This window comes from Podarcis vaucheri (assembly GCF_965113315.1).
Source record: "Podarcis vaucheri genome assembly, chromosome: 3".
Taxonomy (NCBI): Eukaryota; Metazoa; Chordata; class Lepidosauria; order Squamata; family Lacertidae; genus Podarcis; species Podarcis vaucheri.
This window is the reverse complement of record NC_138761.1, coordinates 123,178,582-123,203,109: the sequence shown is the minus strand read 5'-3', so window position 1 is coordinate 123,203,109 and position 24,528 is coordinate 123,178,582. Positions and strand designations below refer to the sequence as shown.

At 45.9% G+C, this 24,528-nt stretch overlaps 2 long non-coding RNA genes across 3 annotated transcripts in view; one reads left to right on the top strand and one right to left on the bottom strand.

The window, feature by feature from the left end:
• LOC309528843 overlaps positions 1 to 24,528 on the bottom strand; it is a 352,285-nt gene that overhangs the window by 314,952 nt on the left and 12,805 nt on the right. The gene's annotated exons all lie outside the window — the stretch shown is intronic.
• Positions 15,602 to 20,056, top strand: LOC309530037. 2 transcript variants are annotated; one of them, XR_014218600.1, is made up of 3 exons: positions 15,602 to 15,965; positions 17,742 to 17,831; positions 19,887 to 20,056. It is a non-coding gene; the product is annotated as an uncharacterized lncRNA (long non-coding RNA). The 2 variants fall into 2 exon arrangements; XR_014218601.1 differs by lacking the exon at positions 15,602 to 15,965 and having other exon boundaries at positions 16,841 to 17,831.

Here is a 24,528-nt window from a genome sequence, read left to right as displayed (position 1 = left end):
TCTGAATATGTTCCCTAGCATGTTGCACCTTCAATTGCAAGTGCTTTGTGCTTTGCTTACAACCTTCCGAATTCAGCAAAGCCAAACATGCTTTGTTGTCCTGGTAAACCTGGATTGGACATTTGACAGGAATTTTCATGTCTTTGCACAATTGTAACAACCATTCACAATCCTTAAGTGAATAAGACAGTGCATTCAGTTCAGCTTCACAAGTACTTAAGCTAATTGTTGTTTGCTTCTTGCATGACCAATCAAATAGACCCTGATTGTACATGTAGCAAACTCCAGACGTACTTTTCCTGTCTGTAGTGTCACTTCCAAAACTTGCATCTGCAAAAATCTCAAGACCACCAGACTTCTGATTGTTAAATCTCAGTCTGTAATGCATAGTGCCTTTCAAATAGCGTGCTATGCGTTTCAGAGCTTTCCAATCCTTAACAGTAGGATTGTTAACTTGTCTGCTTAGCAAATTACAGCTAACAGCAATGTCAGGTCTTGAACATCTGGCAATGAAGTTTAGCTTACCTAGCACACTTCTGTACAGTGTAGTGTCAGAAAATGCTTCTTCAGTGTCTTCTACCTGATAACCTGTTGTCATCGGTGTGTCTACAGGGTTAGCATCCATCAGGTTTAGTTTGCTTAACACATCAGCAATTTTCCGTGACTGGTGTACTAGAATGTTACCACTTTGATCTTTCTCTATTTCCAGAGATAGGTAGTTGTTTACCTCACCAAGATCTTTCATGTCAAAGTGCTCTTTCAGTTGAGCTAGGGCGTTATTGTACATTGTGACATCTTTCCAAAAGAATAAAATATCATCAACATAAAACAAACAATACAGCTTCTTTTGCCCTTCCTCTTTGACAAACACACATGGATCAGCTTTCCCTTGTTGAAAACCTAGAGAAAACAATGCTTCAGTGAGTTTTGTGTGCCAACACCGTGCACTTTGTTTGAGACCATAAAGGGACTTCTTTAGAGCACAAACCAATCCCTGTTTTACCTGTACGCCATCAGGTGGAAGCATATAAAGTGATTCACCTAGAGATCCGTATAAAAATGCTGTATTCACATCGTGGTGACTAATGTGAAGATTCTCCTCTGCAGCTAGCTTGAGCATAAGCCTAATGCTCTCATATCTCACAGTGGGTGAGTAGGTCTCGTGATAGTCTTCACCTGGTACCTGTGCAAAACCTCTGGCTACCAATCTGGCTTTGTGTCTGACTATCTTGCCATTTTGATCAGTCTTCGCTTTGAAGACCCATTTGCTTCCAAGCAGTTTCATTCCTGGAACTACTGGAACTAGCTCCCAAGTTTTGTTCCTTTCTAAGGAATCAAGCTCAGCCTTCATAGCATTTAACCAAGGCTCAGCTTCCTTAGAATCCAAATCCTGGATTTCTTGGAAACTTGAAGGTTCAAAAACCTTCTTGGAGCTTTTAACAGCTGCTACTGCTGTCTTAGCAAATTCATCAGCAAATCTCTTTGGAGGTCTGCCTTTAGTGGCTCTTTGTGACCTGCGAATCAGCCTTTGGTCTTCAACACTCTCCTCTTCCTTCTTAGGAGAAAAGTGACCTATTGTGAACAATGGTTCTTCCAATTCCTGATCAGAGCTTTCAGAGGGTCGCATAGAGGCTTTCGCACTCTTGAAATCCTCTGAATTATCCAATTCAGTTTCAGACTCAGAATCAGAACCTTCATCAGTGGGTGTGGGTTGCTGTTGCTTATCCTCAGTCTCATCACTGTCATCAGGATAACATTGGAAAATTCCCACATTCTCCCCCCACTTGGCATTGTACTCAACACTTCTTGTGAGCTTAATTGTCTTAGAGTCAGTCATCATTATTCTGTAAGAACCTTTCTGATAACCTAGAAAGATACCATGCAATCCACGTTTGCCTAATTTGGAGCCTTGTGGTGAATGAATCCACATGTCAGAACCAAAAATTTTCATGTGTTTGATGTATGGTTTCTTACCAAACATCTTCTCATAGGGGGTACAACCAATCGCTGAAGATAACCTGCGATTGTAACTGTAAACAAAACACGAGAGAGATTCGGCCCAATAACTCTCTGGAAGATTAGCATCATGCAGCAAGGTTTTTAACCCTTGAAGCAATGTTTGATTTGCCCTTTCGCAAAGTCCATTCTGCCATGGCGAGCAAGGACTGGACAAATCGTGTTGAATTCCTTTCTCAGTCAGAAAAGCTTCAAACTGCTGAGAAGTGAATTCTCCCCCGCGATCTGTGAAAAGAATTTTTATCTTCTTACCATGCACATTATCCAACCAAGCACAGAATTCCTTAAACCTTTGAAAAGCCTCTGATTTCTGCTTGAGATTGTACACGTAAATATACCTGGAAAATGCATCAATGAGGACCATGAAGAACCTATTTCCACCCAAAGAGGGCGATAGTGGACCAACTAAATCAGCATGAACAACCTGGTATGGTTCTGTAGCTTGCCTACTAGACACCTTACCTTTCGCAGCCATTTTCACCTTGTTTGCTGCGCATGCCTTGCACTTCATGTGGTACCTGCAGGGTTTAATAGTCATACCTTCAACCAAGGTAGGCATTTTAGATACTGCCTCAAAATGCAAATGACCAAATTTCCTGTGAAAATCATGAATACATCCTGCATGCAAACTTTTGTTAGAACCTGCAATGCAACAAGTATCATTCTGCACAACATCATCATAATACAAAACAAACAAACGATCAACACATTCAGCATGCAAAACATAATCGTCTTTCTTTGTGATGGTGCATTTCTTGTTCTTGAAGGAAACGTCAATGTTCCGTTCATTCAGCTGCATCACACTTAGAAGATTGTGTGTGGCATCTGGAACATAAAGTACATCCTGTATCTCTAAGTCCAAACTGTGAAGAACAACAGTTCCGTAGCCTTGACTGGGAATCGTGTGGTCATCCGCCTGGTGAATCGCACCTTCCTGCGGTGTAAAAGACACGAACAGTCTCTTGTTGTTGCACATGTGGTGGGTAGCTGCTGAATCAACAACGAAGAAAGATCTAGACGTCTTCTGGACCTTTGCAACCTTTGGAGTGAAGCGTGAGACCATTGCCTTGTGCTGCGTTGTCCTGGACACCGGACCTTTGCCTTTGCTTTGGCCTTCTCCACGCGATGAGCTTCCGCTGCGCTGCTCTGTCTTGGCCTTGGGATATCTGCATTCCCTCTTCATATGGCCTAGACGTCCACACGAGTAGCATTTCACTGCCTTCAAAGCTTTGGCGCCCTCTGGTGGTTCCACTGCATTCTGGGATGACGTCTGTGAAGACTCCCCCTTACCCATGCAGCTAGCACCCCGGCGATCTGCTTCATTCTGGATCACGGCAGTTACATAGGCTACTGTGAGCTGAGCAGTTGGTTGAACAGCAATCTGAGTGGCAACGGACTCCCAACTTGGACCCAAAGAATGTAGTATCATGAAGGAATACACAGCCTCTGGAAAGTTGAGTCCTCTCTGTTGCAACTCATGTCTCAGATTCTGCATCTCCATCAGATGTGTACGCACATCTCCACCTTCAGCAAGAGCCATATCATGCAGCTTGGCATAGTAGTACATTGAGGAACCAGCTTCTGTCCTCAAGTGAGCCTCTCTTAAAGTGTTCCAAATTTCTTTGGCTGTGGTCTTGCCACGCAACAGACAGAGCTCTTCTGGGGATACTATCAACGTAAGCGTTCCCCGTGCTTTGGAATCCTTAGCAGTCCATTCAGCTGTAATTGGAGCTGGGGGGTTGTCTGTAATAACATTAAACAGACCTTCTTTCCGCAGAATTGCCTCTGCATACTGCACCCACTCCGTGTAATTTTTCTTATTGAGCTTAGGAATCCCAAAAGCATCAGCCAGCTTTGCTTCAGCCATCATTGCTGCTTTAAACAAGCTGCGTCACAGTACTGCAGCTTCTTCCAAAAGCACTTTTAAAAAGTACTTTCGTTTTCCCCAGCCATTGCCTGTATCGTGGCAAAACGGCTTTAAAAGTTCAAAGTCCAGCCATAAAGCCATAAACTAGAAACTGGCAGGCTGCTCCGGGCAGCATGAGCACATACCTTCATCAATCAAACTTGACGCGCAGAGCAGATAACGCGATCCGTTCCTCTGTACCTCTGCCGGCATTCCTCAGTTTGATTTACGTCTTTCTGGGCCCGATAACCAAAATGTTGATATTGCAGAGTCCTTTGCACAACGGAATAACGAACAGTACGTGCCACATGCTTAAAGTTGCTTTATTCTCAGTTTAGTGTTGAGAAATTACAAACATGCATCTTGCCTCTGCGGGAGCAGAGAAGCAACCGTCCTTCTCCTCAGAATGAAGAACACCGAGAGAAGCAGTGAAAAACAGGAAACCAGTGTACGTCACTTCCACCTTCCCATTCCCGTGGGAAAACCCAACAGTACTCTGACTGTGGAATGTAAACATTGTCTTGTGACAAGCACTGCACAGTGAAGAGAGCAGAAACCAACAGAAACCCCCCCCCCCCCGGATGAAAGCTTGCCGGGCTGGGCTTTCTCAAGCCAGACTTTGTGTAGTTAAACAACAGGAAAGGCCCCTGGTAGTGCAAGACCAAGAAGAAGAGGAGGGGGGTGTTATAAGGCCTCCCCCATATGCCCCACCAATGGCACCGCCAGCGCCAGGGGCGGACAAAGATGATGAATCAGATGAGGAAAAGGAAGAGGATGAGGAGTTTAGACAGACTATTGGAAAGTTGACAAAGGGTGGAAAGAGGTGGACTGAAGAACAAAGGAAAAGGGTTAGAGATTTTGTAGAGGACTTTAAGAAAGAAATAGACGATAGTGGGCACTTAGTGAGTGCCGTGGAGTGTAGAAGGGACCAATGGAAAAAGAAACAGAGACATTGGGAACAGGCTTGGGATAGAGCCGCCCTGCATAAGGCAGCCAAGGAACAAAAGGAGAGAGCAGAGAAGATAGCCCCCCTGCGCCGGGTTTATGACCCACCAGGACCCCCAGAGGCGAATGGGGCGCCAGCGCCACGAACATATACCGTCCAACATGTGCCTTTCTCAAGTGCAGATGTATGTAATTGGCGCAATCAGAACCCCTCTTTTGAGGAGAACCCAGCGAAAATTATAAAATTGTTTGAAGGGATTTTTAAAACCTATAATCCCACGTATGATGATGTACAATACTTCCTGGACTCACTACTAACTACAGAAGAAACTAGGAGAGTCCACACTGAGGCAAAAGCGCATTTGCGGGCTCAGAAGAAGAAGGTGCAGATATGTCAACCAACTGTAAAATACCTTGGTTTTGACATCTCTCACCAACAGCGAACTATAAGGGAGGAAAGAAAACAGGCTATTATCCAGATACCAGAGCCAAAGAACCGCAGGGAGCTCCGTGGCTTTCTGGGATCTGCAGGGTTCTGTAGGATATGGATAGCAAAATACAGCAGCATTGCTCGGCCCCTGCATGAGTCAACTAGGGGAACAGAGAAGGATCCTTTTATATGGGGCAGGGAACAGCAGCAGGCTTTTCAGGATTTTAAAGTGGCATTACAACAAGCCCCAGCGCTTGGCATCCCAAACCCTGAGAAGCCTTTTACCCTGTTCATAGATGAAGACCAGGGGGGTAGCCAAGGGAGTTTTATGCCAGAAACTGGGAAATTGGCAGCAACCCATCGCATACTTGTCAGAGAGGCTAACCTCAACAGAACAAGGGTTGCCCCCCTGTATGAGAGCGGTTGTGGCAGTGGCCACCCTACTCACAAAGGCAGATAAATTCACGTTTGGACAAGACACCACCTGTGTGACTCCACACGCAGTCCCAGCCTTACTTGACATGAAAGGCACCTATTTTCTATCACAAGCGAAAATGAGAAAGTGCCAGATGCTGTTATTACATCCACGCCTGAAGTTTCAGGTTACCACAGCCCTTAACCCAGCTACCTTATTACTGGTAGGAGAAGGTGAGGGACCGACCCATGATTGTGTAGAGGTCATGGATGAAGTGTATTCCAGCAGGCCTGATCTTAAAGATAAGGCGAACCCACATTGGCCTTCATGGTTTGTGGATGGAAGCAGCTTTGTTGAGGCTGGACAGCGAAAGGCAGGATATGCAGTGGTAGCCCTGGAAAACAACGTGGTCAAGGCCAGCTCACTCCCACCGGGAACCTCAGCCCAACTGGCTGAAATAACGGCACTTACCAGGGCCCTGTGCCTAGCAAAAGGGCAAAAGATCAATATTTATACTGACTCAAAGTACGCTTTCCTCACCTTGCATGCCCACGGGGCACTGTGGAAGGAACGAGGTCTGCTCACCTCCAGAGGGGGTCAAGTGGCGCACCCTCAGGCGCTCTTGGACCTTCTGGACGCTGTCTGGGAACCTGAAGCAGTGGCAGTGATACACTGTTATGGACACAAAACTGGACCTAGTGAAGAGGCCAGGGGAAACCGCCTGGCTGACCGGGTAGCAAAGGAAGCAGCCCGGGGTTCATCCCCAACACCTTTCATTGGGGCCCTGGTACCAGAAGAAATTCTGGATAGCACCTTGAAACCAGGGTACTCTGCCCATGAGGTGGCTACCGCAGACACTGAGGAGCTAAGGCTCTCTAAAAAAGGATGGTATCTCACCCCTGATGACTGGATATGGATCCCAGGATCATTGTCCCAGCAAGTAATTCAAAGGTACCATGAGTCCACCCATGTGGGACCTGATGCCATAACCAAGTAGCTGGGAAAGTGTTTTTATGTGGCCAACCTCTACCAACTGGCTGCCCAAGCTTCCAGGAAATGTGCGTTGTGCCAAAGGAACAACCCTAGAACTGGACACCTGGCTCCACCAGGAGTTCAGCACAGTGGTACGGCACCCATGGAGGACCTCGTTGTGGACTTTACTGAATTACCTCGGTGTGGATTGTATCATTATTTGCTTGTGGCAGTATGTACATACACGGGATGGGTTGAGGCATGGCCCACTAAGACTGAGTGGTCATCTGAAGTCACTAGATGTCTGCTGTGGGAAATCATTCCCCGCTATGGTTTGCCTCGCTCCATAGGATCAGATAATGGCCCTGCATTTGTGCAAAAGGTTTTGCAGGAACTGGCAAAGATGTTACAGATTAACTGGAAGCTGCATACTGCATATAGACCCCAAAGTTCTTGGAAGGGGGAAAGAATGAATAGGACTTTGAAAAATCAACTGTCCAAGTTGACCCAAGAAACAGGGTCTAATTGGGTGTCTATGTTGCCCCTTGTCTTGCTTAGGGTCCGTAGTCTCCCCTCCAAACGCACTCGTCACCTTTTGAAGTGATGTTTGGGAGACCGGTCCCCTATGTGCGCATGCTTTCACCTATCCCTGTTCAAGATGTGGAGTTGAATAATTATGTGCAGTCTCTCTCCCAAGTTTTTCTCTCTCAATAGGTGGGCCCAAGCTCGGACTCCTTGCATTTTAGTCCTTGCATCAGTTCAGGCCAGGTGACGAAGTGTGGGTTAAAGACTGGGCCCAAACCCCACTGCAACCGTGCTGGAAGGGACCCTACACTGTTCTCTCTACACCCACTGCTGTGAAGGTCGCTGGCATCACCCCTTGGGTCCACTACACTCGGGTGAAGAAAGCTGCTTCAGATTGGACTGTGTCTCAGCATCCTGAAAATCCCCTCCGTTTGACCATCTCCAGGCGCCCAGCGGACGACTGCCCTGCTGGTATCACTCCAGGTGCTGATACCTCTACCCACGGCTTAAGAAGTGGATGGAGGAGCGCCCGCTGGCAGCGCTCCCAACGTGCCTGCAGTTCGAGTGACATCACCTGATAATGTTTTGAATCCCGAAAGAACTCTAGTGTGTATTATTTGGTGTGAGGAAGAGCCCGTGGGTATTTTGACACCAAGTGCTGGCCGTGTCAATGCTGCCACCTACTCTTGTGGGTGTGTGGTAATCCACCAACCTTGGGCTCCTTCCCCGTGGGGCTTGTGTTTGCCCTCCACCAACCAAGGATATAGTCACCCCGCAGGACTAGAAGGGTTCTGTTTGCATACTATAGGATTTGATGCTTGGAGGTTTCCACACCCCTTTATCCTGATCACCCCAAACGCCCAGGCAGGCCAAACCTTCCCCAGACCCTTATCATGATTAAGGAATGGTGGGAGGAATCTTGGAAACATTGGGCATGGTGGATAGGAGTAATATGTACTGCCCTGATTATCTGGATGGTTTTTTATTTCTGTTGGCACGAACGCCATAGGTTTTGTGGAAGGAAGAGATCCCCCTCCATCCCCTTGATGATCCTTCTCCTATTTATGGTGGAAGAATCCACTCCCAAGGCCAAATGCTTCCAGGCCTTAAATCGTAATAGCATTCTCCTCACACAGGAAATGAGAAGACAGGGGGCTCAGAGTCTCTATAACAAGTGGCTTCAATTGGCAGAAAAAGTAGCCCATGTTCCTGTACAAACTTGGGAAGGATGGGATATGTCCTGGCTAGACAATTTCCTCCCAACAGGGTGGCTCTGGGGGCTCTTTGCTATGCTTATGGGACCTTTGCTAATTTTGCTTTTTCTGCTTCTGTATTCCTTGCTTGGTGCAATGCTTGCAAAATATGATGGGGAAGGAAAAAAATGAATGGTGTCCCGAATGATGGGGCCCCGTGTGATTGCCCTCATGCGAGAGTATAGGCCCATCCCTGTGAACGAACCTATGGATTAGGTTGTTCAGAAGAAGAGGGGGGAAATGAAGGGAGTATCGAAATACTGCAAAACTAGTGCTTCTTTTGCAACCTCTAAGTCCTGGGTAAGCGAGCAAATGGATCCCAAGTAAATAAGGCTTCACAAGAGGGATCGCTGCTTTCACTGCGCAGCGATCCCTCTTGCTGTTCTGGCTTCTTAGATTCAGAATATTTTTTTTCTTTTTTTCCTCCTCCAAAAACTAGGTGCGTCTTGTGATCTGGTGTGTCTTATGGAGTGAAAAATACAGTATGTATTTTGTGTTCTCATTTTGAAATGAAGTCGCTCCAGCTCTTTGGTGATTCTGATTATTTTCTGCACCTCAGCAATATCCAAACCACGCAAGACCCCATGCAGACCTCATAATCCTTCTTTCAGCATCAGTAAGGAGAGGGCAGAGACAGGGCCAGGCGGGTCTTCCACCTGGGCTGGTTGTAAGGAAGGAGGCAGGCAGGTGGGGGTTGGCTGAGGGCAGGTGGATGTCAGTGGGGCAGTGCCCCACTTCCCCTAATGGACCAGCCACTTGACACATCCCCCCTCTACAGGGAAAGCAATCTTTAGGCGTCCTGCATATTGTCCGAAGAGCTGGTCAAGCGAAGAGTACACCGATGGGGCAGTGAAGACTGCCATTCATGAATTGCTCGGCCAGTGTCCTTGCAGGAAAAAGGGCACCTGGATGCCTGGTTTCAACCATATGAATGACCAGGCAGTGGTGAAGTACCGTATTTTTCACCCTATAGGACGCACTTTTCCTCCTCCAAAAATGAAGGGTAAATGTGTGTGCGTCCTATGGGGCGAATGCAGGCTTTCGTGCACCGACCCCTCTCACTCTCCAGGCTCCAAGCTCTCCGCAAGCCTTGGGAGCCCGGCGGGCAGCCTGTTCTGGGGGCTGGGGTCAGGGGAAGCTCAGGCTTCCCCCGCCCGCGCCCCACGCTTGGGGGGGGGAAATAATTTTTTTTTCTTTATTTCTCTCCCCCCAAACTAGGTGCGCCCTATGGGCCGGTGCGCCCTACAGGGCGAAAAATACGGTATATGCACCAGCCTCCCAGGGTGGGCGCATGGGGCATGCCCCCATGGGTGTGGGGTGTGGAGGGAGCCTGCTGGTCCCAGCCTGGTTGGGTGGGCACTGCCTGGGCAATGCTGCTGTTGCCTCTCCTCTCGCCTCCCCCCTGCCAATCACGCTTGACCCAGGAGTGGAGCCCCTGGCTGCGGCTCAGCTGCTCATCGGGGTCGGGGGCTGGAGCGAGCAGAGGGTGGAGGGCACCCAGTGCGCCTTGTCTAGCTCTTGCCGCCAACGGGGGGGGGGCGTCAGCATCCTGGGTGGGAAGAGAGTGCTCTTCAACACTTCCGGCACAGGTTGCCATGCACCCGGGTTTCTCCGGACAATTTGCCAATTTTAGAAAATTCCGCCTGGATGCTATTTTTGACAGATGAATCGAGGCCATGTCTGGGAAATTCCAGGTGTAAGGCAGACCTGCAATTACTGAATATAGATCGCTGGTATAATATAGTCTGGCAAAGAGCCACAATGGAAAAATTGTCAAAAATTGAAGGTGGCAGAAAAAACATACCTGTGTGGTATGAACTTATTACTTATACAAATGAAGCAAGACAGCGATGAGAAACAGCTACAAGTTATACTGTAATATGGCGGAGATAAGCAGGCAATATTCTTTAGTTATCTCCTACTATTCTGTGTTTTCCAAACTGATTGACTGAATACTCCATTGGACTGCTTTAGTGTCATCACTTCATTATTTTGTACTGTAAAATAAAATGTTTTGCATTAACCCACTAGTGACCCGTTTTTTGTTAGTCTTGGCATGTTTTATGTTTGCACAAAGAAGTGATAATTTAAAAAAAAAAAACACCTTAAAATCAACAACAACTCCCATTATTCCTGACTGTCGGCCATGCAGGCTGGGACTGATGGGACTTGGAGTCCAACAACATCTAGAAGACACCCTACTTTGGCTAATTCCAGGATAGTGTTGCTGAGCCACTGATGGCAGTGAGTGACACAGCTCTTTCAGTCCTGCCTGGTTGGAATCTCAGCAGCAGTGCCTTAAGTGCACAAAGAGCAGAGCTGAAAATGAATATTCTGGAGAAGTGTCTCACTCTCATGATTCCACGCATTTTCATTATACAGTGGTACCTCAGGTTACATACGCTTCAGGTTACATACGCTTCAGGTTACAGACTTCGCTAACCCAGAAATATTGCTTCAGGTTAAGAACTTTGCTTCAGGATGAGAACAGAAATTGTGCTCCGGCGGCGCGGCAGCAGCAGGAGGCCCCATTAGCTAAAGTGGTGCTTCAGGTTAAGAACAGTTTCAGGTTAAGTACGGACCTCCGAAACGAATTAAGTACTTAACCCAAGGTACCACTGTACGAGGAACTACGGGGAATGCATTGCAATTCTTCTGTCTTCAGTAGATACAAAAATTCCATATTCTGTACATTAGAGAAAGAAAACAAGACGGAAACAAAGCAATTCCCATGATGGGGCCTAACAGGGAGGGGGAAGGTCAAGATTAAAGACTGAGTGGCATAGCATCTGACAAGTTGTGACACAGCAACAATGGCTCTGGGGATGCTTGTGTTGCAAAGTCAGCCCTATGCTTTCTGAACTGTACTACTCTTCCATCTCAGGACGGGCTAATGACAAAGACACTCTATACAGAGAAATCCAAATCAGGAATAGAAAAGGCTGGGTTTTTTTACGGCGTCGTACAGCTGCTCTCTGCCTTGGAGATGACTGGGAAGTTTTTAATCAATAATCCTCTGTGAGTGCTATAGTCTGACAGAGGAGACATAATCCAGGGTCCTTGAACAAATCTTGTGGATTTTCGCTCTTAAAGAGAAAATGAATGAGGTTAAGCAGGGATTAGTGAGGCTACAGCCAACATCAGGTCTAAGCACGGTCACAATAGTGTTTATATGTTGATTTATAATAGCCATTTTTTAGTATAAAAATCAACTCATCACACACCCCGCCCATGGTGATCATCAAGGACAATTGATAAAAGGGCATTGACAGATCAGCAGAGTAGGCATAACTCTGGCACATACAAAGAGGGGGGTGGAGACTAAAATATTTTGTTCAGATTATGTCTTGTTAATGGAGAAGTCTGAGGGCTCCCTTGGACAAAAAACAAGGACACCAGCCAGGAATACCAGAGCAAAACAGCAGCCAGTAGGCTTGGTCTTTATTGAAAACTGTTGCAACAGGACTCCCACCTGCCACAAGGTGGAACAAGATGGAAGCCCCGAGCAAAAGAGCCCCCAAACTTTTATTAGCTGCTATTCCCCATGTTACACCTCCCCCAAACTACATCACTCATACATCATGAAAGGGAGGTCTCGTGGCAGTAATCTGAGCATCCTGGACCCTGCCCCATGGTTCTCCTTGCCCTCCATCAAGTGTAACAAAAGAGATATTTACATTTCCCTGTTTCCCAGCCAAGCTAATCACACCCTTTTGTCTTCATCTGGGTTTGTTATTTCTGGAATGGCTACCTGTCTGGCACTCAGGTATCAGGATGCCAGGAATTATCACTCAGGCAGAGGGGCTGCTGAGTAGCTGAGCTCACATGTCTATTTCTGAATTTTCCCAGTGAGCCAGTACATAGATACATTTATCAGTGAATTATTAGATATGGTATCGTGCAGCAAAGGCCCTTTGAATAGATAGGAAGAAACTGTGATGAAGTGTTTTGTGGGGACAAATCACAAAAGTGATTGTGTCGGTTTTGGTAGTGGGCTGCATGTGCATGATATCTGCTGGAGGGGTAACCCCCCCCCAACCTATACATAAATTCCTGCAACAGTTTAAAGAGTTCCAATTCATTCTGTTTGAAAAGTTTTTGCATTTTGTAATAGAAAGATGCCTTAAACCATTCAACAATCTTTTTTAAAAAGGTAAAGGCTATTTCTTATGTATTGAAATTACCTTCAGACAGTTCAAATAAGAATCTGGGGAAGGAATTAATGTGAATGAATGCAGTTTCTTTTACAATTCTGGGGAAGCTGGAAATGGCTGCCTTGTGCTATACTTTGTCACTTAAAAATATTGCTGACTGGATTTTCCAGTGCTGATGTCTCGCAGTGAATGAGTTTAATGTAAAGTGGGATGTTGATGGAACTTAACATAAAATGAAAGTTGGGGAAACAAATAGTTATATTGCACTTCCCAAACAGGAAATCATGGGCTGTACCCAATGGTTGCGTGAATGGAAGGCTGTTTTGTGTAACTTTGTTTTCCAATGCTCATTACAAGTTTCCAGTTTTCAGGTCCATCCTTGCATTATTGCTTCCAGTTGATAGTGGATGAGGACTTGGGAACTTCATAATTGAGTCTTGAATAACTGCTCCAAGTCAGTTTCAGTTCCTGCACTGGAAATAGGCTTTAATTACTATATCTTGCATTAACTTTCCCCTCTTTTCTATAGTGAAATAGCGCTATTCTTCTATTATAATTTTTTAAAAAACCCTATGGGAGAAAAAGCACAACAGAATTTGTTTACTCAACAGAAATTGACATTGGAGCAATTAAGTTATTCAACAGGCAAGTATGAAGCTGTTGTTGTAAACAAAATCTGCCCTTATTCCTTTATGGGGTACACAAGAGCCCTTATAAAGTCCTTTGTAGGTTCTCCATCGGTAGGAGAAAATAACAGAGGCCAACCAGAGAATACAGTGGTACCTCTGCTTACGTACTTAATTCGTACCCGAGGTCCGTTCTTAACCTGAAACTGTTCTTAACCTGAAGCACTACTTTAGCTAATGGGGCCTCCCCACTGCTGCGCCGCCACCGTGTGATTTGTGTTCTCATTCTGAAGCAAAGTGCTTAACCCGAGGTACTATTTCTGGGTTAGCAGAGTCTGTAACCTGAAGCGTATGTAACCTGAAGCGTATGTAACCCGAGGTATCAATATACTGAGAAGCAAAGCAGCTAGTAAGTCTCATCTTTATTGACTGTTGCAACAAGGTGCCCCCCCCCCCCCGCACGCAGGAGAGAGGAGGAGAACCCAATGGCGTGCAAGGCCTTATATATCAATTTTGAAATTCCCTGCCATGGAGCTCCAGACCACCCCCAGAAACATCATGCATCCATCACCGAAGGGGTGTAGCCCAAGACCACCTCCCAGATACATCATACCTACATCACAGAAAAGGCAGTCTACAACATAAATCTGAGTGGTGTTGTTTTTCCTGTCTGCCAGGTTATCTGATAATGCCTTATCTGATTGCCTTTCCTGGTAGTCTGGTCATTCCTTTGACATGGTAATTACTTAATTCCTGAGACAATGGGAAGGTTCCCTCATCCCCTCTCTCTTTGGAGAAAAATTTGGTCAGTTTGGGAGTAAAAATGGTTTCAAGACTATCTTCCTGTGCTGCTTCAGACATGTGGTTTATATATTTATGTACGTGTTTGCTAGGTACCTCCTGCCAACCTAGCAGTTTGAAAGCACGTCAAAGTGCAAGTAGACAAATAGGTACCGCTCTGGCGGGAAGGTAAACGGCATTTCCGTGCACTGCTCTGGTTCGCCAAAAGTGGCTTAGTCATGCTGGCCACGTGACCCGGAAGCTGTACGCCGGCTCCCTCGGCCAGTAAAGCAAGATGAGCGCCGCAACCCCAGAGTTGGTCATGACTGGACCTAATACCTTTACCTTTTGCTTGGTACATTTATGATATATATATATATATATATATATATATATATATATATATATATGCAGGTTTTGGTGTCTTCGGGTGTCTTCCCGTGTAAGAGTCGGGGTGTCTGTGCGACGTTTCGACGAGGTCTCACTCGTCATCTTCAGGCTGGTGCTTTCGGCTTCTTGTTACTGGAACAGAGCAGAATCTGGTGTTTGAGTTCCTATAAATACTGTTGAGGGGTGTGGTGTATAGCCTCCAACGTTCTGGGCAGAGAGGAAGTTCCTAGATCAAAGCACAAAACCACAGCTCGCCCCTATACACGAAGCCAAGCCAGAGCACAACTAAATGCAGCACAGCCATCTTCTCAGAAAAAACTCTTCACAAGCTCAAGAGGTCAAGACATGAAAGCTTTAGCAACTAATCTACACTTAATGACCCACCCAGTGGTATTCAGAATATCACTCATGAAATCACTCAAGATATCCCTCAAGTAATTAAGGAACAAAAGAAGAAAAGGCACACTAATCTAGGAACTTCCTCTCTGCCCAGAACGTTGGAGGCTATACACCACACCCCTCAACAGTATTTATAGGAACTCAAACACCAGATTCTGCTCTGTTCCAGTAACAAGAAGCCGAAAGCACCAGCCTGAAGATGACGAGTGAGACCTCGTCGAAACGTCGCACAGACACCCCGACTCTTACACGGCAAGACACCCGAAGACACCAAAACCTGCATTCCTGTACCCGTGAAAATCTACGAAAGCATATATATATATATATATATATATATATATATATATATATATATATATGGTGTAGGAACAACAAACTGGAAACCTTCATTTAAAGGTACAAGAGCCCTGAGAAGTCTCAATAGTGCTCTGACAGAGACCACATTAGACAGGCTGGTGCTGAAATTGAATTTAAAAATTAGGCCAGTGAAAATCTAGAAAATACTGGGATATGGTATAATGTGGCCAGATACAAAAAGAAAGAAAGACAACAAAGGAAATGACTTCTGCACCTTTAACAGTTGTGTAGAGCAGGGAGTTTCAGCAGAACTGACATCTCTTCTCTTCAGTGACATGACCTTGTTAATAAAAATTCTGGGTTGAGAGACTACTCAACAGCCCAGCTCATCGGGGTCCAAGTCCCCCGCGGGTCCATGTGGTCAGTAAAAGAAGAAAATTCCACTCCAAGCAATTTGGAGCAAAACAGCAGTCAGTAGGCTCAGAGCCTTTATTGTTGCGCAACAGGTTCAACAGCAGCGAGGGAACCCAGAGCATGGGGCAAAATTGACTTTTAAAACTTTCCCACCATATCCCAGAGTACAGTTCGCACAACATCATCAATACATCGTTGCTACATCACTAACATGTCACAAAAGGGGAGGCTTACACAAGATTAGCATAGGCAGCTATGTCAGGGCAACACCCAAGTATAAGATTAGCATAGGCAGACATGTCTTAAGTACCCACCACCCAAAGTACCATAGAACTTCCTTTGCATGTCTGGAGCCGGAGGCAAGTCTGGGGATGAGATCTGGCTTCCCTTGGAGAACAATGAGCCCAGCAATTGTCACCTCTGGGCAATTCCTGGGGCAGGAGGTGTGTACACATGTCTTGGGGAGGTGGAAGGGGAAAGAGTCCTTTTTCCAAGGGCAAAATGGTGTCGGAATGGAGAAACTTGGCAAAGGGCTTGATTTTATATGATTCATAAAGCTAGGTATATTCCCTGAGCTGTCAAGTCGAAAGCATGCATTCAGGCATAGTATTTGTAACATTTAACAACTTTAAAGATGTGCGCCCCCCCCCCCGGTTAATTTCCGTCACAACCTCTTCAATGACACTACATCATCAGGATGCTCTGAAAAAATGTGAATGAAATAAGAATAGTGATTGCAGTGAAAAAGACAATCTTAAACCTGAAAATATTCTCTCCTACAACTGTAGCACATACACATGGACATATGCTATCTTAAGAAAACTTCTTCAATATTTTTCCTTGGTTGAGTCAAGCCATGCAAACAGCAGAATCACATTCAGTAGCTCTTTCCGAACTGTGCCATTTCAGGCTGCAAGCGGATTTTCAGATGTCTGAATGTCTCCTTAAGTTGAACAAAAAGAGATGAATCTCTGTACTGTACATAAAAATGAGCATGCTAGGAAGAAGATATATGCCTGTCTCTGCCACTAGGTGTCACTGCACACTTGTCAACAAGCTGTGAGAAGTGGCTCGTTGGTTTTCACATCCCCACCCGGAAAATGGAATGTTTTGCTGGTGCAAGGCATTGTGCAGGGGGACGCACACCCCTAAACATCTTGTGAATCTAAGTTTGGCCTTATTGAGGGGCAGTATTTCAATATGAGTAGGAAAACGAGAGTACCCCTAAACATTTTTTTAGAAAAAAACACTGGTGCAAAGGTATACATTTCAGACTGCTTGCGTAGGCCAGACTGTATTCCTTTGGTAAACTGGCTGTTCCCTTTTCTTCTTCCTTGGCAATCACTTGTAGCCAAGTAAGATTGTCTTCCATAAACATGGTTTTAACAATGAGTCCGTAAGTGATTATGGAGGCCAATTCTGGACCCACACGTCCTTCCACAGCAGGGACATTGGTTTGTGGGTGGGAGTTGATCATGGTGTGGATTTGCCAAGCGTGCCTTCCTCTTAGCACTTTTCTCCCTTGCGTCCTGAGTTCAAGTGTCTTCAAAGCCAATGACACCTTTGATCAAGACTGTTCTCCAACTGGAGCGCTCGCAGGCCAGTGTTTCCCAGTTGCCAGTGTGGTGTAGTGCTTAAGAGCGGTGGACTCGTAATCTGGGGAACCGGGTTCGCGTCTCCGCTCCTCCACATGAAGCTGCTGGGTGACCTTGGGCCAGTCACACTTCTCTGAAGTCTCTCAGCCCCACTCACCTCACAGAGTGTTTGTCGTGGGGGAGGAAGGGAAAGGAGAATGTTAACTGCTGCCAGACTCCTTGGGGTAGTGATAAAGCGGGATATCAAATCGAAACTCTTCTTATACTACATTTTTAAAGATTTTCCTTGAGACGGTCTTTAAACCTCTTTTGTTGACCACCAGCATTACGCTTTCCATTTTCAAGTTCGGAATAGAGTAGTTGCTTTGGAAGACGATCATCAGGCATCCACACAACATGACCAGTTCAACGAAGTTGATGTTGAAGAATCATTGCTTCAACACTGGTGATCTTTGCTTCTTCCAGTACACTGATATTAGTTTGCCTGTCTTCTGCACCTGAGACAAGCAGGTACAGCTGTAAGATAGTGAAGGAGGAGCTGGCAAAGCAAAGACACGGAGAAGCAGAAGCAAAGGGAGATTATAGTGCCAGCAAATGTCGCTGAATCAAAACGTCCCTTCACAGGGGCTGGGACTGCTTCCTCCCATCTTTGGCTTCTCCCAAATTGACAGCTGCTGGGACAAACGGATGACAGACAAGAGAAGGAGAAAGTTGGTGAGTGTATGCAAAAAGTCCAGCCTTTAACAACTCATTTGGGAAATAATTCAGTTTTACACCTTTCAAATGTTTTTAGATGTTCTTAACTTTTACAAATATTTTATTAGTTTTTAAACATTTAAAATACATTCCTATTTTATTTTTTATTGTATTGTTTTTAAAGATTTTGGTGTCTGCCATCCTGGGCTCCATTGGAGGGAAGGGGGGAATAGAATTTTAATAACAAACAAAAAAATGAAATCAAGCCTGATTTTCAACGAAGTCCAGAGCAGCAAAGGGTCTGAAAGAGAATGAGGCCAATTGGAGAAAGGGATCCTGGGGCCCTCAAGAGCGCTTTCTCTCTCTTTTCATCTTGCACAAGGGACAATGAGCACCGCCTGCTGCTCCTACAAAGTGTGCAGCAACGTGACACGAATGAAAATGGAGCCCATGGCTGGAGCCATTTCCCACTCCCCATAAGGGTGAGCCAAGGAATGACCATGGAATAATAAGCTCCAGGGAGCCGGCGAAAAGTTACATGGAGAAAACAAAAAGGCCATAAGAAGAAAGAAACCTTCGGAAATCCACAGTTGGACAATACCTTTATTAGGACCAACTAAAATGCGGCAAAATAGTGCACAAGTCTTTTGAGTTATCCAGAGCTTTTCATTGGGCTAGATGTTACCCTGCTTTTTTAATATCTACCCTGGGGACCTGAAAGCTTTCTGGTTATTTTGCAGCATTCAGGTTGATCCTAATACATTGGTATCTCTAGTTACGGACTCAATTTGTTCCGGGGTGCCGTTTGCACCCTGAAAAGTCCACAACTAGAGCGCCGCTTTCTTCGCATGCACGTGGCGCGATAGAGCGCTTCTGCGCATGTGCGTGTGGCGAAACCCAGAAGTATACACTTCCGGGTTTGCCGCGTTCATATCCTGAAAAAAAGCAACCGGAGACAGACGCAACAAGAGCCATGGCTGTAAAGGTATTGTCCAACTGTAGACTTCAGAGTGAAAAATTAGTAACCTCTCAGGTTCTAAATAGAAAGGAAGGAGGACAGGAGTGTTTTTCTGAGGGTGAAAAATACAAGCAAGGTGTTTAGCAAATCTGCACCAGAATACTTGAACCCAAGACACCGAGGAAATAATTTCCACTTGAGAGGAGAAGGACACCTAACAGCTGACGAAAAGTGAGGAAGAGGCGCAGAAACAAGCAATGGCCCCCGTGCCGCTCAGCCTCTCTTCTGTAATAATAATAATAATAATAATAATAATAATAATAATAATAATAATAATTTATTGTTTATACCCTGACCATCTGACTGGGTTTCCCCAGCCACTCTGGGCGGCTCCCAACAGAATATTTCAAACACGATAAAACATCAAACATTAAAAACTTCCCTAAACAGGGTTGCCTTCAGATATCTTCTAAAAGTCAGATAGTTGTTTATTTCCTGGACATCTGATGGGAGGGTGTTCCACAGGGTGGGTGCCACTACCGAGAAGGCCCTCTGCCAGGTCCCTGTAACCTCACTTCTCGCAGTGAGGGAACTGCCAGAAGGCCCTCGGAGCTGGACCTCAGTGTCTGGGCAGAACGATGGGGGTGGAGATATACTTCAGGTATACTGGGCCGAGGCCGTTTGGGGGTTTAAAGGTCAGCACCAAGACTTTGCATTGTTCTCGGAAACATACTGGGAGCCAATGTAGGTCTTTCAGGACCGGTGTTATGTGGTCTCGGCAGCCGCTCCCAGTCACCAGTCTAGCTGCCGCATTCTGGATTAGCTGTAGTTTCCGAGTCACCTTCAAAGGTAGCCCCACGTAGAGCGCATTGCAGTAGTCCAAGCGGGAGATAACTAGAGCAGGCACCACTCTGGTGAGGCAGTCCGCAGGCAGGTAGGGTCTCATCCTGCGTACCAGGTGGAGCTGGTAGACAGCTGCCCTGTACCGCAGGCCAGGGGGTCTGGTGGGCCAGAAGGTGGGGAGATCCCCCTAGGATGTGGAGCGAGAGCCACTGAAGGGCAAAGTCAACTAATTCCAGTTTTATCTCCGTCCTTTTCCTGCTTTGTTCTACAAGGGCAACAGTGCAACAAAGGCGGAGGAAGCTACCAGCTGGTTGTAAGAACACAGGCGGCTGCGGGGTCCAGATCTGCAGTCCCAAGCCCTTTCAAGCACTGCGGACCAAAAGACAATGCTGTTGTTTTTGTTGGTCATATTCTAGCCCTGCTTTATAGTCATGACTTTTCAGACGTGTTTGTGACCATGTCTCCTGTGTATTATGTCAGCCAGGAAAGGACCAAGTGTGCTTGGCAGCTGTTATAAAGCAATCTGCATTCTTTATTTTTAAAAACAACAACATAATTTTAACTTGATAATTATGGCACACTCTTTTATGTATAGCTGGTTGCTGTGCTATTTTTCTAGAAAAAGAGGTGCCAGAACTCACCGTGAACACCTTCTTTGTTGTCTTAGAATGGCAATTCTAAGACCTATTCTAAGCAATTCTAAGCACCTAGAGGTGCTGGAACTGAGTTCCAGTGAATAGAGGCCCTGCCTGGCTGCTGCCTTGAATGTTCTGACAGAAGAAATTAAGTGTTAGATTCTTAGTTTTTACATTGTTTTGTGATGGGTTTTAGCTTTTGTAATGAATACATATTTTAATACTGGTTGCAAGCTGCCCTGGAGATATCTTTATGTGTCTGTCTGTCTCTATAATTACGACAGGATGTAAATCTTGCTAAGAAAAAAAAATAACAACAAATAAATGTTGTTATGTACTAAGCTTGGATCCTAGAACTATAGGCAAGTAGGATCCTAGAATGCGACAACTGATTGGCCTGCAGGAAAAGACCAATCAGGCTCCAGGAGGAAGTTAATCAGCCTATTAGGCTGGTAGGATCCTAGAATGCAACAACTGATTGGCCTGAAGGAAAAGACCAATCAGGCTCCAGGAAGGAAGCAGAATCAGCCAATCAGACGGGACTCATTGTGTAAATAATATATGTAAGAGCCTGAGATTTGGGGGGCAATTCAATCACTGTTTTACAAGCTGCAATAAAGAGCATGAAATCACTACAGGACTCTGAGTATATTTCAAATGTGCTTGGTGTAGTTGTGAGTTTTGAGAACAGGAATGAGAAGGAGAGCAGGATTGACCAGAGAAGCTCTTTAATGAAGTGGGCTTTTGAAGAGGAATATGCAGAGTGTAACCTATCGGGTCTTGATGTTCCAGCGATAAGGGGGAAACGGGGAAAATGATGTATTCAGCAACGTGAATCTGGGGCAACTGAGGACAGTCATGCCTTATTAGACAGAAAGGAACTCTGTGAGACAGGCTAAGGCAGAGCCAAGGAAAGCAGTGAAATGAAAGCAGAGAATTTGGACTGGATATGAAAAGAGACAAGAACTAGCAGGAGGGCGAGGGGCGGGGATTTGATGCCAAAGTACTGGTTTCACATCATGATGTGAAACGAAGGACTGTTTCACATCAAGGAGTGGTGAGGTTTTCTTGGGGAATCTGGGAAACTTGATATACCCTGCCTTAGTGCGGGATTAGGCAGGCAGAGAGGGGAGTCAACTTAAATAAAAGATTGGGGTGGAGAGAGAAGGAACCTCAGCCGTTGGCTCCTATGCAGGCAGACGTAGGTAGTCCATTTTGTCCTTTCCAGTTCTATGATTCCAACAGGAAAGGAAGAAAGACCTAAGTTTTGGCATTGCCAGCTCTAGGCCTCCCATTTGTGTTTTGCTCCAAACCAAGGCCGCCATCCTGTGCAGGAGAGATAACAGGATGATGTTGCAAGGAAGAAACAGATTAAAGTGTGAAGGACTCATATAAGTACAATACAACATGTTTGGAAAGCACAGGAGGAGGGACGGAGGAGGGAAAGGAGCACGGCTCCTTCGTAAGTGTAGTAGAAATATTTTTCCTAAGCATCCGTATGACTGAAAGGAAACACCAAAAGCTCCTGAGCTAGGAGGATGTAATAACGCAGGGCTTCTGGGTGACAAAAGACAGGGTATTATGGAGAGGGGTGTGAATTGTACTTTTTAAACAAAGTTTGGTGACCAAATCAAATACACATTGGGTAGGAGAAAATGTCCTCAGCTTTTGAAATATAAAGCCTTCAATGGCTCAGGACTGCCATACTTGAAGGACCGCCTCTCCTCATATAAACCGTGCTGGACTCTGTGTTCATCATCTGACACCCTTCTTCATGTGCCTCCTCCAAAGGGTGGCAACATGAGAACGGGGCCTTCTCTGCAGTGGCTCCCTGTATGTGGAATGCTCTCGCCATTCAGGAGGTTTGCCTGATGCCTTCATAACAGTGGTACCTCGGGTTAAGAACTTAATTCGTTCCGGAGGTCTGTTCTTAACCTGAAACTTTTCTTAACCTGAAGCACCACTTTAGCTAATGGGGCCTCCTGCTGCCGCTGCGCCGCCGGAGCACGATTTCTGTTCTCATCCTGAAGCAAAGTTCTTAATCCAAGGTACTATTTCTGGGTTAGCGGAGTCTGAAACCTGAAGCGTATGTAACCTGAAGCGTCTGTAACCCGAGGTACCACCGTATATATTTTTAGGCACCAGGCAAAAACTTTCCTCTTCAGCCAGGCCTTTGGCTGATTAATATTCTACAGTCTTTTAAATGTGTCTGTGGGAAAGGGGGTTATTGTTTTGCTGTTTTGTTTTTAATTATTTACTTTCTTTATCCTGTACTTCATTCTATGAACTGCCCTGAGATCTTATGATGAAGAGCAGTATATAAATCTAATAAATAAATAAAATTAAGTTATGGTATTTTTGTTTTAAAGGGGGACGCAAAACAGTTGTTAACTCTTCAATTGCAAGATAATTTGTCACTTTTTCAAAATGTATCCTGTCTTTATTGGAGTCTGCCTCTCTGTCACACGACACAAAAAAGATACAGTGGTGCCTCGCAAGACGAAATTAATTCGTTCCGCAAGTCTCTTCGTCTTGCGGTTTTTTCGTCTTGCGATGCACGGTTTCCCATAGGAATGCATTGAAAATCAATTAATGCGTTCCTAGGGAAACCGCCTTCAGACCAGGTCCGGGGACAGTCTGTCCCCGGACCTCTTCTGAAGGCTGGGGGGGGGGGACAAGGGCTTTTCTTCCCACCCCCAGCATTTTAAAAAACCCCGGGACAGCGGAGGACTTCTCCGCTGTCCGGGGCGATCTTAAAATGCTGGCGGGCGGCATTTTAAAATCGCCCTGGGACAGCGGAGGACTTCTCCGCTGTCCAGGGCGATTTAAAAGCCCCTGGGAAGGCAGGCAGGGGGGACAAAGACTTTCGCCCCCCGCCCGCCTTCAGAAGGTGTCCCCGCCCCCCCTCCCCACTTCGGAAAAGCTTTCCGAAGTGGGGCGGCTGGGTCAGGTGTCCCCGCCCCCCCTCCCCACTTCGGAAAAGCTTTCCGAAGTGGGGCGGCTGGGGCAGGTGTCCCCGCCCCCCCCCCTTCGGAACAGCGTTTTAAAATGCTGGGGGTCGGGAGCGAAGTGCTGCCGACCCCCAGCATTTTAAAATCTCCCCGGGACAGAGACTTCTCTGCTGTCCCTTGGAGATTTTAAAATGCTGGGGGTCGGCAGCGAATGCTTCGCTCCCGCCCGCCAGCATTTTAAGATCGCCCGGGGCAGGCGGGGGGAAGGCAGGCGGGGGGGAGCAAAGACTTTTGCCCCCCGCCGGCCTTCAGAAGAGGTCCTCTTCTGAAGGCCGGCTGTGGGCGAAAGTCTTTGCTCCCGACCGCCAGCATTTCCCTATGGGCTTTTCGTCTTGCGAAGCGCCTCCAAAACAGAAAACCCTTTCGTCTTGCGGGTTTTCCGTCTTGCAAGGCATTCGTCTTGCGGGGTACCACTGTACTGAGGCCGGAAGCAAATGCTGGAATGGGAGGACGATTCAGAGGGCAAAGCATGAAACAGGGTTGTGGGTTCAAATCCCATGTGGGGCAAAAGATTCCTGCATCGTAGGGGAGTTGGACTCCATGTCTCCCATGGTACCTTCCAACTCTACAGTTCTATGATTTAAGCCTGATATTAAGGAAGCTACAGCCAGCTCTTTCTCTCTCTCCACCCCCCACAAATAATCTTTATTAGTTTTTCAGTTAGATATTCCACATACACATATTGTATTACATTTTACATTTATACTTGATCTTCAGAGCTGACTTCCCTCCTTCCTTCTTCTGGTTTTTATATCACATATAATCTTATCGCATTATTTTCTTCCATTTTATATATTGTTATTCATTTTCCATATTTGTCCACAAACAAATAAGTCCTCACGTTTATACAATTCTTGTTGTCTGTCTGTATTCATTTACCACCACTGTTAGTTATATTAGTTTCCTTATTCATTTTGCTTCTTATTATTTTCATTATCCATCACTTTTCTTACTCTTTCCCGTTATGAGGTTTGTTTCCAATTCTACTGGTTTCACTATTTCATCTTATCTTTCCTATATACAACATAAATTTCCCCCGTTCTTTTTGAAATGTTTCCTCGCCCTGTTCTCGAATTTTCCCTGTAAGTTTGGCTATTTCTGCATATTCCCTTACCTTCTGTCGCCATTCTTCTACTGTTGGTAATTGCTGCTGTTTCCAAACCTATAGCCAGCTCTTTCATGGGGCTCCCAATGGCAGGGCCAGCCCAAGACATGGTGGTGCCTGAAGTGAACCACAAAATGGTGCCCCCCTCTCCATCAAGGAGGAA